At 44.1% G+C, this 14,444-nt stretch overlaps 1 pseudogene; it reads right to left on the bottom strand.

Annotated features, from left to right (window-relative positions):
- Positions 1–12: 12 nt before the first annotated feature.
- Positions 13–14,208, bottom strand: LOC100717123 (peroxisomal multifunctional enzyme type 2-like; annotated as a pseudogene).
- Positions 14,209–14,444: the final 236 nt, after the last annotated feature.

Consider the following 14,444-nt stretch of genomic DNA (forward strand, 5'->3'; position numbering starts at 1 on the left):
AGGGACGTGACATCATCGGGGGAGGAGCGGCCGGGCTGGGGCCGCCGCGGCGGGGCGGACCCTGGCGAGCCGGTGGCCGGTGCCGGGGGTGGTGGCCTGGCAGAGTCCGCAGCTGAGAGCGGGTAAGACCAGTGCGGGCCGGGGAAACTGAGGCCGGATGGATCCCGGGCTGCACCGTCAGGGAATCGGCCGAGGCCAGGAGACACGTCGCAGCACTCCTAGGAACCTCCATGGCCTGCCCGTCGCCACAGGACAGGGTCCCAGCATCTTCTCGGCCCATCTCCTGCCCCCAGTACGCGCGCTACTCTGCACGCCAGACGCTCACTTCCTGGACTTGCTGCTCGTTTTGACGCCTCCTGGCTATACTCTTGGTTTTCATCCTCTGGGACTGTCCACTCTTCCCCAGGCGAAGCTGAGCTCAGTTTAACCTCTGCCAACCAGAGACTCTCTGTTAGGGACCCCAGACAAACCGAGGGGCTTTCTGCACCTCCATTCCCTCTGGTGGCCTGGTGGACTGAGCTGAAAGCAGTGCCTTTCAGAAACTACTTTGAGTGCTGATTGCACGTCAAAGTCAAACACCCACCGGGGCTCAGAGCCCAGTTTCACCTCATTCTTCTCCCAAGCCACCTCTCCCCTCAGATTCCACTCCTCTTTATTAGTTCCTGGCACACAAGGCATCTGGCCCTTGGCCCTGGGGTTAGGGTGTTTCAGCTCCTCTCCTCACATTCTGGCCTGGTGCCTCCCAGCCAGACTGTGAAGAAAGAGAGCCCCTAATCAGACCAGCGCTTTCCTGCAGAACAGCAGGGGTTAGCCTGGCGGGGGGTTAGCTCACAGGGACCCTGTGACATCATCTTCCTACCCCAGCTGGGTGACCCAGTTGAAGGGTCCTGGGGGCACTGTTGTACCTCCTGCCATCCTAGGTCCTCCCTCCTCATCTGACCTCTTTCCTATGCCTTCTTTATGTCTCCTTTTCACCTGCAGGAGCATTGCCAGTTCCACTGGCATTTCTCAAGGTGGTGACTCTTATCCTAGGTGGGATCCCCAAAGGTAGGTGTTGCCATAGGATGAGGTGGTTTTGTTTGGGTTTGTTTAGATGTAATCTTGCTATGTAGTGCCAGATGGCCTTAAACTCACTTTCATAGCCCAGGCTGACACAGAACTCACAGAGATCCTCCTGAGTGCTGGGACTATAAGTATGTGCTACAGCTACCTAGCCACAGGATAAGTTCTTATCCTAATCCCTATCTCCATCTTTTTAGGTGACTCTGACAGTGGTCCTATGGCCCTTGGGCTGGCAGCATTGATCTTACCTGGGAGCTCGTTAGAATGCAGAATCTTAGGCACCATCCAGAGGCACCACATCAAAATCTGCATTGAAACCAGATTCAAGGTGATCTGTGTACACGATTGGCTTGAGAAGCTGGGCTCTAGAAAACTCCCCAAAGCTGTTCCGTACTTGCCACACTCCTCTTCCCAACCTTCTTAATTTCCAGCAGGGACCCCACCTTTTAGATGGTGGAGAAAACAGGGTGTCTCAACAGAAGCCTGCCAGTTTTTCCAGTGGTTTCTGCTCTTCTCAGTCTCCTCCACGCCTCTCTCCTCTGGCTCCAGCGATGGATGTGAGACCTCTTTCTCCTTCTACCTTTTGCCTTTCTAGGGAGTTACCCATTCCATCGCCTGTTCCATCTTGCTTTTTCCTCCTCTTCTCTCTGCTCACATCCCTCTCTTTTTTTTTGGTATGGGAACTGAACTCATGATCTTGCACTTGCCAAGCAGGCACTGTGCTGCTGAGCTATGTGCATGGCCCGTATGTCCCTATTCTTGAAAGAATTCTCCCCTGTCTCAGCCTTCTTCCTCAGGTTCTGGTGCTTTTGTTTCTGAAAAAGTTTACAGGAGTACGCCAAGGACACATGGACAACACAGCAGCACACTCCTGGGCCCCTGATGGTGGCTCCTTTCCAGCTCTGTGGTTGACTGCTTCTGCTCACAGACTCTGTGGCTTCTCTGGGCCCCAGGCTCTGACCTCTTGCAGAATGGATTCGCTTCCTCTTTCTCTTCTCACACACCTGGAGAAGCCCTAATGACTAAAGTGCAATCTGTTTCTCTCCCCAGCCTCTGAGAGCCTTAGTATACTGGGCCTGGATACTCCCCCAATCCATATGCTTCCTCAGTCTCAGAGGCCATCCTTGGGGAGAGGATCTCCCCTATCTGCTTCCATTGTTCTGACTGGTAAGCAGGCCTGGGCTGGACTTCAGGGCCAGAAAGAAGGACTTGGCTCCAGGGATTCTATCCCTAGGAATGGTGGGGCTGCCTGGTCTTCATAATCCTATTTTTCACAAGCCACTCCTTCTTCCATGTGTATCCACACTACTTCTCCTGCTGCCTAGCAGGATTAGGGCATCATCACTGATACATTTCTCTCTCACCACCTGTTTGTCAAGTTCGTGTGTGTGTGTGTGTGTATGTGTGTGTGTGTGTGTAGTGCTGGGGATTATATCTAAGGCCTCACACATGCTAGGCAAGCACTCATCTACAAAGCTGGTCAGGTCTTAAGGATTCTCCCTTCCTTGTTCTTCTCCCTGCCCCCAAAACCCCCAGAGAATATATTTAATAGTGAAACCTACTTTTCCCCTGGACTTCACCCTGGCTTGGAGGAAAGAGATGCCCTGTCCTGCTGCAGCCTTCTTATCTGCCCTGGTTCTCAGCTTTTTACCCCTTCATTCTCCTGCCACAGTTTTTTCTTTTAATTTAAAGGAAAAAAAAAAACAGAAAAAGGGTGGAAATAATACATAATTTCAAAAAAAACAATAATAAATCACTAGTTGATCATTACATATTGTCCTTTTACAAATAGTTGTTCAAGTTACAAAATGGAGCGTACAAAGTGCACATTCAAACAGGAGCCTATAAACAGTTTTGTTCAGTGATCCAACAAAAACTTAGTAATATGGTTATCAATCCTAGTACACTTAAACATACATGCAGTTATATCCTTTAGAGCCCTTTCTTTTCCTCTCTTTTTTACAATAGCAATTACATATTTTGGGTTTTATTATTCCTACATTTCTTAATACTTTTTACACTAGAGACACAATGTGATATTTATAAATATGATCCTTACTTATTTCTAATGAGGATAGCCTCAATTGTCTCCATTTGCCTATGAAGGCCTCAAGATATCCTTTTTATAGCTGAGTAATGTTCCATTGTATAAAAATACATCTTTTTCATCCACTTTGCAATTGATGGGCATCTTAGTTGTTTCCAAGATTTAGTTATTACAAATTGTGCTGCTATGAACATGGATGCACACCTACCACTGTGATATGACCTTTTCAGTTTTTCTGGGAAAATACCCAGGAGAGGAATAGCTGGGTTGAATGGAACTACCAGTCCTAATCTTCTGAGAATTCTCCATACTGATTTCCATAGTGGTAGCACCAGTTTACACTCCCACCAACAGTTGAGAAGGGTTCCTTTTTCCCCACAGCCTTGCCAACGTTTGTTATCAATTGATTTCTTGATCCTGTAACAGTTTTTAAAGAGTTGCTTGAACTGGGCCATCTTGTGCTTAGGAATGGTTAAACGTCTCTCATGGTTCCACAAGTAGACATTGAGGGGCTCAGTTTAGGAAAATCTTAGGCACGCTGATGCCTGACCCAGCTTCTCTCATGGGCCAGCCTTCTTTCCCATCTTGCTGGAGAGAGTTCCCTGCTTCCTTGACTCAGAAGAGCATATCATTGCCCAGGCTCTGGCCCCACACTCCTGCCTCCTGTCTTTACTCTCCTGCTCTCTCTAGTAGGAATGCTGTCATGCGAGTATTGGTTTTCTGCTGGCAGGCAATAGGGTTCCCTTGCTTCTCATGCGTTGCATCATGGTTCTGGAAGGTTGTCCTGAGGTCGATTTGGGGGGCAGGTGCTCAGAGTTAGCTAGGAGCAAAGAGGAAACTGACAGTGAGTGAAGACGAGACAGCCATGGGCAGAGGTGGCTTCCTAGTTGTGTGCCTTTCTATTCTACCCAGACCCAAGGAATGGAAAGGACTAGCCAGCAGAGAAGGGCTTCTGGGCAAGGTGCATACCTCCTGGACCATGTGGGAGGCCGATGAACAAATCCTGGGTCACTCCCTGGGGTCAGAGGTGAGTGCCTCTGCTCCAGGTCCAATTGAAAGTCTGTTTCTTCATCTGGGCCTGGTGATGCAATCGCAGCACTCAGGAGGCTGAGACAGGAGGATCGCTATGAGTTCAAGGCCAGTCTGGGCTACATAGTAAGATCAAAGCTAGCTTAGACGACATAGTGAAACCCTGTCTCAAAAAAAAAAAAAATCTGTTTCTTCAAAATCTGTGTTTTTATTTTGCATTATTTATCTTAGTTTCTTTGGCAGATTCCCCTTTTTCACCTGTTGCAGCTACCACGTAGACAGGAATCTGGGGGATAAACACGCCCCCCGCCCTCACAGGTGCAAACTTTAGAAAAGATACCCAAAGTGGAGGATTAGGTTCACGATGGCTTGGTCAGGCTGTGTGCTGGCTGTGCCAATGTACCCCCTAGGGGCCCTGAGTGCAGGCCAGTGCCTGGCTCCACTCCCTGTTAAATCCCCTGAGGGCAATTAAAAAAAAAAGGAAGCTGGGTACATGGTTGCTCTGCTGCGATCCCAGCACTACAGCAGGGGGATCACTGCAAACTGGAGGCCAGCCTGGCTACCTGGTGAGTTCAAAGCTATCCTGAACTACATAGGGAGGCCCAGTCTCAAAATAACAACAAAACCAAAACCCTTTTCATGGCAATATATAATTTGAGTTTTTTGGTTTTATTTCTAAATGAGATATCACTATGTAATTCAGACTGGCCTTGAACTCACTTGTTGCCCAGGCTGGCCTCTAATCCATAGTGATTTTCCTGCCTCACCCTCTTTAGTGCTGAATTATAGGCATGGGATACCACACCTGGCTTAATAATTATGCACTCATGATCTGTTCTTAAGGACTTGGCCCCTCTAACGGGAAGGCTTTTTTTCTTTCTTTCTTTCTTTCTTTCTTTCTTTTTTTTTTTTTTTTTTGGTATCAGGGATTGAATTTATGACCTCATGCTTGCCAGCCAGCTACTTATGCCACTGAGCCCTAACATGAAGGCTTTAGATCCTCCAAAACCTGTATTTTCCAGTGGGACCTGAAGTTCAGTAGGAACACTGAACAGTTCAGGTACAATTCCATGAAGACCTAAATTACAGCAGGATTGGTGAGATTGGTCACCTTTTATTTTTTTGAATAATTTCTTTTAAAAAAATTTTTATTTTAAAGAGAATAAAACAGAACAAAGCAGATCAGAACAAAACAATGCAGTCAACACAGGATTTCAAAACAACAGCAAATGAACAGTGGCTACTGTACTGTCTGTTGTTTTCTTCTAAATAGTTGTCAGTATCTTCACATACAATGACTTCAAACAAGACAAAATAGTATAAAACCAATCAAAACAAAAGAATGAAAGTGTCACAGGCCTTCAAAACCAGACAATACGAAAACTAACAAGAGTATCATAATATCTCTTGTTCTTTTCAAAATATCTGTCCATACCTTCACACATATTGAAATTAAATAATATAAAACAGACTAAAACCAATCCAAACAAAGAATAGAAGCATTACTGGACTCATAGCGTGATAGGAAATCAGCAGTGGCTACCATAATGACTCTTTTTCTTCAAAATAGCTGTTCATATCTTCATGCATGGTAAAATCAATTCTTATAAACTCTTTAGGAGAAGTTCTACACATGTATAATCCTCTACATGTGTATCCTTTCTATATTTTGGAAAAATATGTTTCTTCTATGTTTTGGAAAAAGCAAAACAAAACAAATTATGAGAAAAATAAAAAACAAAAAAGAGTCAACAATAACAGCCCAAAACAGTGACAGTGTAAGCTTTCAAAACAAGGTGGCAGAAACATAACTAAGTTTGTTATTTTGCATAGTTATCTTTGAGTTCCTCAGATTACCAGATATAAACATTCGAAATTGATCTAATCCTATTGATGTTAACTTTTATTCTAAGAACTAATAGAATTAGTAGCACAATCATCTTAGGTATCTGAAGTGTATATACACAAATTTATATCTTTTTTTCCCCCTTCCTTCTTTTCTTCTTTTCCCTGAGTTTTTTCCTCTGAGTAGTTTCTTACCCTTTTACAGTATTTATTGGAAATTTTGTATCTTATTTACTCTTAATTTCTTACACTAGGAGACAGCACGGTATTTATACATGTGAATTTGATTTGTGTATGTGTGTATATGTGTGTCTTTTTGAGACAGGATCTCACTATTTGGTTCAGGCTGGCTTTGGGCTCACTTTGTAGCCCAGGCTGGTCCCAATTTGCAGGATCCTCCTATCTCAGCCTCCTGAGTGCTGGGATGACAGGAGGGCGCCACCATGCCCTGCAGTCACCAATAGCTTTTGTAGGCGGAGAATTTTGTCTGTTTTCTTTTATATCCATAGTGCGCAGAGCAGTCCCTGGTGCATAAACATTTGTGGGATGCATACCAATTTGGGATGTAAAGACAGGAACATGACTTATTGGACATGTCAGGCACCCTATGGGGGAACTAATCAGAGAGATGAGCTCAGCAAACCTATTCCTGTCACCACACCGTAACCCTGTTCTCCCTGCCACCCAGCCCCATTCCTGGGAGAAACCACAGGAAGATGCCTTTCCTTAGCCTTGATGGCCACTTGCCCAGTTAGAGCCAGGTCAATGGGATGCAACCCCACTGCAAGCGACCCTGGACTTGGGATCTGGAGACCTGAGCTGAGTAGGCAGGTCACATAGGGTCCTTAGCTTCAGTTACTTCATGGATGAACTTGGGAGTGCTGGACTGTGATGCTTAAATGCTTAATGCTGTCTCTCAGAAGTAAGCCTCACGTGTAGCATTTGCTGATTTTCATGAGTGAGTTCCTTTCCATGGCTGCTTCAAACCACCAGTGTGATGTTCAAACACAAGAAGAGCTGAATACAGGGACTTTCTGGAGTTTGCAATCTGACTTAAGCACACAGCACAGTCACATAGGGGTGCTGATGACTGGCGTCTCCCACTTTTTAAACAAGTGTTAGGTGAGGGGCCCTCAGATTCTGTGCCAAACTATGTGAGCAGAGTTTTTCCTAGCAAGGTCTTCATTTCATGTGGATGAATTATATGTGGGTGATTGATTTGGCCCAATCCCCAACTTTTTTTTTAATTTAAATTTGTTTATCTGGGCATAGTGGTGCCTGTGTGTAACCCATCACTCTGGGAAGCTGAGACAGGATGACTGCCGGTTCAAGCCCAACAAGGGCAATTCAGCAACTGAGTGAGAGCCTGTCTAAAAATTTTAAAATATAAAAAAAAGGGGCAGGGATACAGCTGGGTCCAAAGGTTCTAGGTTCAGTCCCAGTACCACAAAATTTCTTTTAATTTGCTTTTTAAATATTGTGATATAACCTATAACATGCCAAAATAATCACAGGATTGCATGCATGTCTTGATGACCTTTTGCACATATATATACTCAGATATGCAGCATCCAGATTGAAATATGAGATGTCTCCAACATCCCCATGGCCTCAGGTCTCCTGGCCTCAAAAGCAACTCTTCTCCTGATTCCTCACTCCATAAATTAATTTGTCCTATTCTTGAAGTTTGTATAAATGACATCCTGCATTATATTGTGATCTGTTTTTCACATCAGTCTGTGAGATTAACTCATGTTGTCATGTGTAGGAGCAATTTATTTTCATTTTTGTGTGGTAGCATTGATTTTCTAATATGTTTAACTTAATGAAAGTTTTTAATGTTTTTTCATGGTTTTTTTTTTTTTTTGTCTCTCACCTCTGAAACTGTGGATCCCACTGGTTGGCCTACCTGGCCATATCTTCAGTCCCAAGTGATCTGTTACTCGTTGGCCATGACCCCTTCTCCACCATTTACTCACCTCCCACAGCTGCTGTACTCTTCAGAATTCTTTCTGTAGAATCAGTCACCTTCTTCACAGTCTCAGCGTTTCTTTTAGAAGTTTCTCTTCCACCCTAACTGACATGGGTGATACCCAGTGTGGACCCAATGTTTTTGTCCCCTTCACATTCCTGCATTGAAGCCCAATCCCCAAGTGACTGTATGTGGAGACAGGGTCTGCGAGGAGGTGATGAACATGAAGTCATAGAGTGGGGCCTTAACGCAGTCAGGCTTCTGGCCTTATGGAAGAGGCACAGTGACTGTCCATCTCCACCGAATGGAGACGCAATGGGAAGGTGCCCAGCTGCAAGCCAGGAAGAGAGCGCTTCTGAGGACCTCAGTCTGCTAGTACCTTGGTTTGGACTTGCCAGGCCTCAGAACTATGAGAAAGTAAGTTTCTTTGCTCACCCTGCTCAGTCCATGTGATTTTGTTATAATAGTTCAAGAAGACTAAGTACCCAAAGATACCTTCTTCTGCCTTCTGTAGCAGTTACTTTTTATTTCCTTTCACCTCAGTATGTGTAAACATTTTGCTTTACTTCCAAACTAATACATTATCTCATTACTGCTTCATAAATGCTGGCAGAAGACTTGATATTCCTGGATTCAGACAAAGACTTTCTTAGTGCATGATAACAGAAGCATCATGTTTGCACCAGCTCTCCTGACCTCCTAAGCCCCAAAGGAGCAAGGTGGAGGGGCTCTGTGGGTGCTGTGGATACTGTGGACTTTCATCCAGCATGAAGGATGCAAACAAAACATGCTCAGGATCTTGTATTACAGGCATGCTTAATAAAGCTGTGCAGAGAAAATCAGGGCCGAGGGTGCCTTGCCTGTCCTAACAATTGGCACCATGCATTACTGGCTAAACTCAATACTCCCATGAATAAGCCACTCCATCCACCACTCCAATTAACCTGATCAACAGAAGCTAGGTTCAAGTCTATTCAATTTGTTTCATACAGAATTTAATTAAGGCTACTATCAAGAGAGTGTCCAGCAAGAAGAAGTCAAACTATAGCATTAGCTTCCAATCATGCCACCAAGGGCCTCAGGCTCAGTCACTTGTGGATAAATCCCAAGAGGAATAGGAGATTTTATTTCAGACAGGATATAGTCTAAGGCCAGACTGTTACTCATTACAACCCATACACATGAGTTTTAGATTGATCAGATCTTTGACAACATTGCAATAATTACTGGAAGCAACAGATGAGCCAAAAAGCAATTCCCATCCCTAGTGGAGAGACATTGGAAATATACGACCCAAATAATCATATGTCACTCCAGTTGGGATTTGTTGTTGAATCTGGTTTGAGTCACCATTAAACTGCCTGGGTTAGCCACATGGGCAGCATTATTGAGTAGCTGCAACTTTGGTCATGCACATGAACCAAGGCCACATTTGTACTTGTCAGATAGAAACAAGGTTGGACTGAGTGAGCTGTCTGTTCACATATGGAGGAATATTCAGGAACTGCTGTTGCTGCTAGCAAAGGGCACAACTAAATAGTTCAGGACTGGCTTTGTCTGTATGAACCTCGGTCTCCCTAGCACATTTGTGGCATGATAAATGCAGAAGAGGTCAGGTAGTCAGCCATGGCTGCTGCTTTGCTCAGATGGACCAGATGATGGTTTTGCTAGGCTGCAGTGCTGAATCTGGGGAGCAAAGGTCATATTAATGCTCCCCTCTTTCCGTGCACCTTCTGGTGTCTCAAGTGTCTTTTTGCTAGGCCTCCATGACGGTGAAAGCAGTGCATCCCATTCCAGGAGCTAGAACTTCATTATTTCTTTACTCTTTTCCTACTCATTCCTAGATCTGTTTTCTGAGTTAGCCAGGCACGAGAGGGAACAGGCATTTTTACAGAATATACAGAGACTCATTGTATCTACCACTGTACCTACTCAGTGTACAGGCAGCCAGTTTGGGAGATTTGGCCAGCAGTGTACTCAACTAGCTAAGTGGCTGTTCCCTTTATCATCTAGGATTGTGTTAATCCATCAAAAAACTGAGGTGCTAAACCACAGTTAGAATTAAGTTTGAATCCCTTAGGCCTCTTTGCCAGATTTGGGGTTTCTGGTTAGGAAAAACTGTCTCCTAAGCCGCTCCCTGCCCCAACAAGCACCATTTTCTGGAATGATCAGATACCAACTTTTCAGAATAGTTCTATGTAAAGGGTTACATGTCTTTGTTGCCCTTATCATCACTCAGGAAGTGGCTGAGAGGCAGTGATCCTTGTCTAGAGCACAGTAGTGGCTTTTACATCAGAAAGACTTCTTTATTTTGTACAGCCCATGATAACACATGTGTCTGGCTTGATGGATTCAGGCAGTGATGGTGATAGTACTGGCAGTGAGGCCTAGGTCAGCAAGCAGTTCCATTTGGCCTTACTGTAGAGGGGCCTTCACTGTGGGCATCTCTGTCAGTGATCCAGGCTGTGTGATTGGCAACTGAATTTGTTTCCACAGTTTGTAGCTCCAATGAGGAATGTCTAACCTGCCAGTCTTGTGAACAAGATAGCCAGGCCCCTGGTAGCACAAAAGACAGTGGAGATGTTACAAGACTCGTCAGGGGACATGTTGGCCATGACTGTCAACGCTGCCTTGAGTTCTACCTACTGAGCAGAACAACCTGCCCATTTTTTTGATTCCATGTGGTTGGTACTAGTTTGAACATGGACACCATAAGTCATCAAACCACCGATGTATCAGGTCAGGCACCCTCTGTGACTAAAGAGCCCCCCTGAACCAGCAGATTTACCTCAGATGGTGAAATGAGGAATAAAGTTCCTCTGAAGAGATTTTTGCAGCCACTATTCCTGGTGCCCTTGAATATAGTATTTCCATTTGAGTAATAAGGTTTTTTTGTCCCCTTAGTTAGAAGCCAGAATTCAAGTTGATACATTCCTAAGTGGGGTTGCCAGGTTGGACAGTCATTTGATCACTTTGGGTCAATAAATTCATAGGAGATCCAATTACTGAGGATTGAGCCTAGGGCCTTTGCACTGAGCTACACAGCCCCAGAACTCATTTTTCACTGTAAGACAGGATCTCACTAAATCACTAAGTTGTCCAGATTGGGCTGAAACTTGTAATCCTCCTGTCTAAGCCTCTCAGAGTGCTCCCCTTACAGGCCTAGCCCGCTGTATCCAACTGTTTTTTTAAGGATGGGTTTGGTTACTGAGTCCAGTAGGTGGCGCTGTTGGATTTGAAAATGGCCTCTGGAGTAACCTGACAGGCTGAATCTTTAATGTTCTTTTCTCCTCTTGAAAGTTTATACCGTTTCTTCAGGATCACCCAGGAAGTTTAGGAATACCTTTTACATTTAGTTTAGCCTGTACAGAATGTTATGGTCATTTAGTACGTGCTAGTTCAGGGGAGCCTGTTGGGGCAAGAGGCCAGGTTTACTGCCCCTGGAGTGTCACTGGATTCTTGATTTCTGCTTGTTCAGCCTCCGCTCTGGCAGTGGAGAAAATAAGGCTGGGTGAGATGATAGATACCAGAAGTATCATACAATTTGACTGAATGTATTTGTGGGAATTTAGTTGGGATGGTTCCTGACTTATGATGTTACTACTTACAACTTTTCAACTTTCTCGTGGTAGAAGCCCAAACATATACAGCAGTTCTGGTTTTCAGTTTCAACAAGTTACATGAAATATTAGCACTTTATCATTATAAAATAGGCTTTGTGTTAGATGACTTTGTGCAGCTGTGAATGTATGTGTTCTGAATACATGTAAGGTAGGCTAGGCTAAGCTATGGCGTTTAGTAGGTTTGTTGCATTAAAAGGATTTTCTTTTTTTAAAGTATCATCATTAATATTTCTTTTATTCGTTAATATTTCTGTCAACTTATTGGTGTTATCATGAATTCTATAGAAATTGGAGTTGGATAAAAACTGTTTTTATGAAGCTACCTAAGAACAGAAGGGGAATTATGTGCTAGTTTATAATTACTTGTAAAAATAACTATGAAACGTAGTAGAAAATGAAAATCTGAAGTTATCTGAAATCTGAAAATGTATGCAATTTCTTCTGTATTTTAGTTTTCACAGAATCATCAAGCATGTTTGGGTACAGTGTTCTGTACTCACTAGCAGCATAGCTAGTGACCCGTTGGAGACCAGCATAGTCTTTAAAATCATCTGAAGCTTCTCACTCAGCATGATGTTCCTGCTGGCCGTTAGTCTGCCACTGAAGAATGCTTGCCCAGGACTGCTTCCATGAAATCTTCATCTGAAATGATGATGGTTGTGTCAGCAGAGCCTTCAGCAGGACCTTTACACTTTCCCAGAACCATCCTCCAGATCGCTTAGTTGCAATATTTCTGCCTTTAGTAATATGCCATTCAAATGCAGCATTTACTTCTTTACCACCTTGTGCCCAAATCCTTAAACTGGCAACAGATTTCCTCAAATAGGAGAGTACTTTGTAGTTTCACACCCTTGGGGTGTGTCTTAGCTGAAATACCAGGTGGTACTAGACCTTCATATGCATTTGAAATGACAGTATCTCCCGTTTCTAGAATCTTGGTTTGACAGTGAATTCTGTTACCTTCTTCCTATATCTCAGGTTGTAGAGTTTGTCCTGAATGTATTGGTTTTGCCAAATGAGCCTTAATTGCCTTGAACTTGGACCATCATTATCTGCAAACTGCTGTAAAACATGGCTGGCTGACAATCCAAAGGTGCTTAATCCATGTAATATGGACTTCTCACACATGCAAGGCTTGCAGTTAGGAGCAATGTGGAGAGGCTTCTCGACTCCACTGAGGCGGTACAAAGCAGCCTGATTAAATGAAGTATTATCTGTAATCGCAGCATCAGGTCCACATCAGGAGGAATGGTTATAGCCATCTTGGGTTTTTCTGATGTCTGTTTTCCACCAAAGCCTCCAGAGCCAGCAGCAACAGAGAATATTGATTATAGCATAAAAGTTCCTTCCCAGAATAAGAATAGACATCTAAAATAATTACTAAGCCAGATCCTTTATCTAGGAATCAGCAATAACTGTTTCACATTTTAATTCTCTTGCTCTAGGAAATGGTTTGTATATCTGCAAGCATTGTTTCCCATGAAGAACCTTTGTAAAGTTAATGAGAAGTCCAGGAATTTCTGCTAATTCTTCACCAGTAATAGATTTTTGAGCTATGATAACTCCAAAGGTAGGCAAACAGGAGAAATCAGAACTTCCTTCACAGAGAAATTTCAAGTTTTTTGACTCTTTCATTGATGATCCCACTCCAGGGGCGTACATAGAAGTGTCCAGTTCCATATAAGCAGAAAAGTATGAAGGAAATTTATAGCCAATAGCAGTAGCAAATCCTGGTGAAGCTGTAGATGTGGCATGAGTGGCAGGATTTGTTGAAACTTCTGAATCTAACTTATGTAAAATTTTAATTATCCTGTCAGTTGATTCTCCGACACTCTGAGGCTTGCTGGTGTTATTGAAGTCACAGATCTTCCACTCAGCCTTCACTGCTTCAGGAGTTACCGGCTGGTCCTTTTGGCTGACAATAGCTCCCAGTGTAATTTTCCAATGCATCCTGCTCCAGCCTCAGATAAGACACCATTTTCCTCACAATTGTCATGGCAAAGCCAAAATACCAGGGGTGTGGCATACTCTGGCTTCAGGGCTTGAACAATATCTTCTGAAAGAAAGGTCTGAGTCATCCTGGACCCAGCATTAGGGCAGTAAGGTTGCAGTGTTGTTCTTCCTACCTTCAATTGTGACAATGATTGAGAGCCCCAAAGACCCAGTTTTGCAGCACTATAATTTGGCTGGCCAAAGTTGCTATGATGTAGTCATAGTGATCCTTCCACAGTTCTGGTTCTTCATACGCTGCCTGGGTCACTTGAAATGAACCCTGTGGACTACAACCCAGTCTTCATCACTGCCCTATGGAAGGAGCAATCCCTCAGAATTCCAGCATTGCTGACCACAGTGTCCATTCTTCCAAAGCATCCAGTGCTGTTTTCACGGTCTTCTTTCCCACTTCCACTGAGCCATAACTGGCCACTGCTTTTCCACCCTTCCTTATTTCTTCAGCAACCTTGTCAGCTGCTAAGGAACACTTACCAACTCCTTTGAGTCCCTCCTAAGTCACTCACAATCACTGATGCTCTTCTTTCTGCAAAGGCCGGGGCATAAGCTCACCACCTACCTCCCCCCACCCCTGCACAGGTGACCAGCACAACGTGCCCCCCAAAGTACTTCAGCAGCGAGCCCAAGGAGACCGTCACCTCTCACAACGCAGCTGCGGCCCGGTGGGGCGGGGCAGGGCTGGCAGGAAAAGGATTTTCAACAATCGTATTTTCAGTTTACAATGGATTTATTGAGATGTAACTTCATCATAAATTGAGGAACTTTTGTACTTGATAAAGATAGAATTTCTCATCTGGTTGTAAATGATGACTAGGGCGATTAGCTGAACTTTTGGAGAAAAGACAGTTTTCATTTT

This window comes from Cavia porcellus, unplaced genomic scaffold (assembly GCF_034190915.1).
Source record: "Cavia porcellus strain 051 isolate PalLab524CR breed Dunkin Hartley unplaced genomic scaffold, mCavPor4.1 scaffold_5, whole genome shotgun sequence".
Lineage (NCBI taxonomy): Eukaryota > Metazoa > Chordata > Mammalia > Rodentia > Caviidae > Cavia > Cavia porcellus.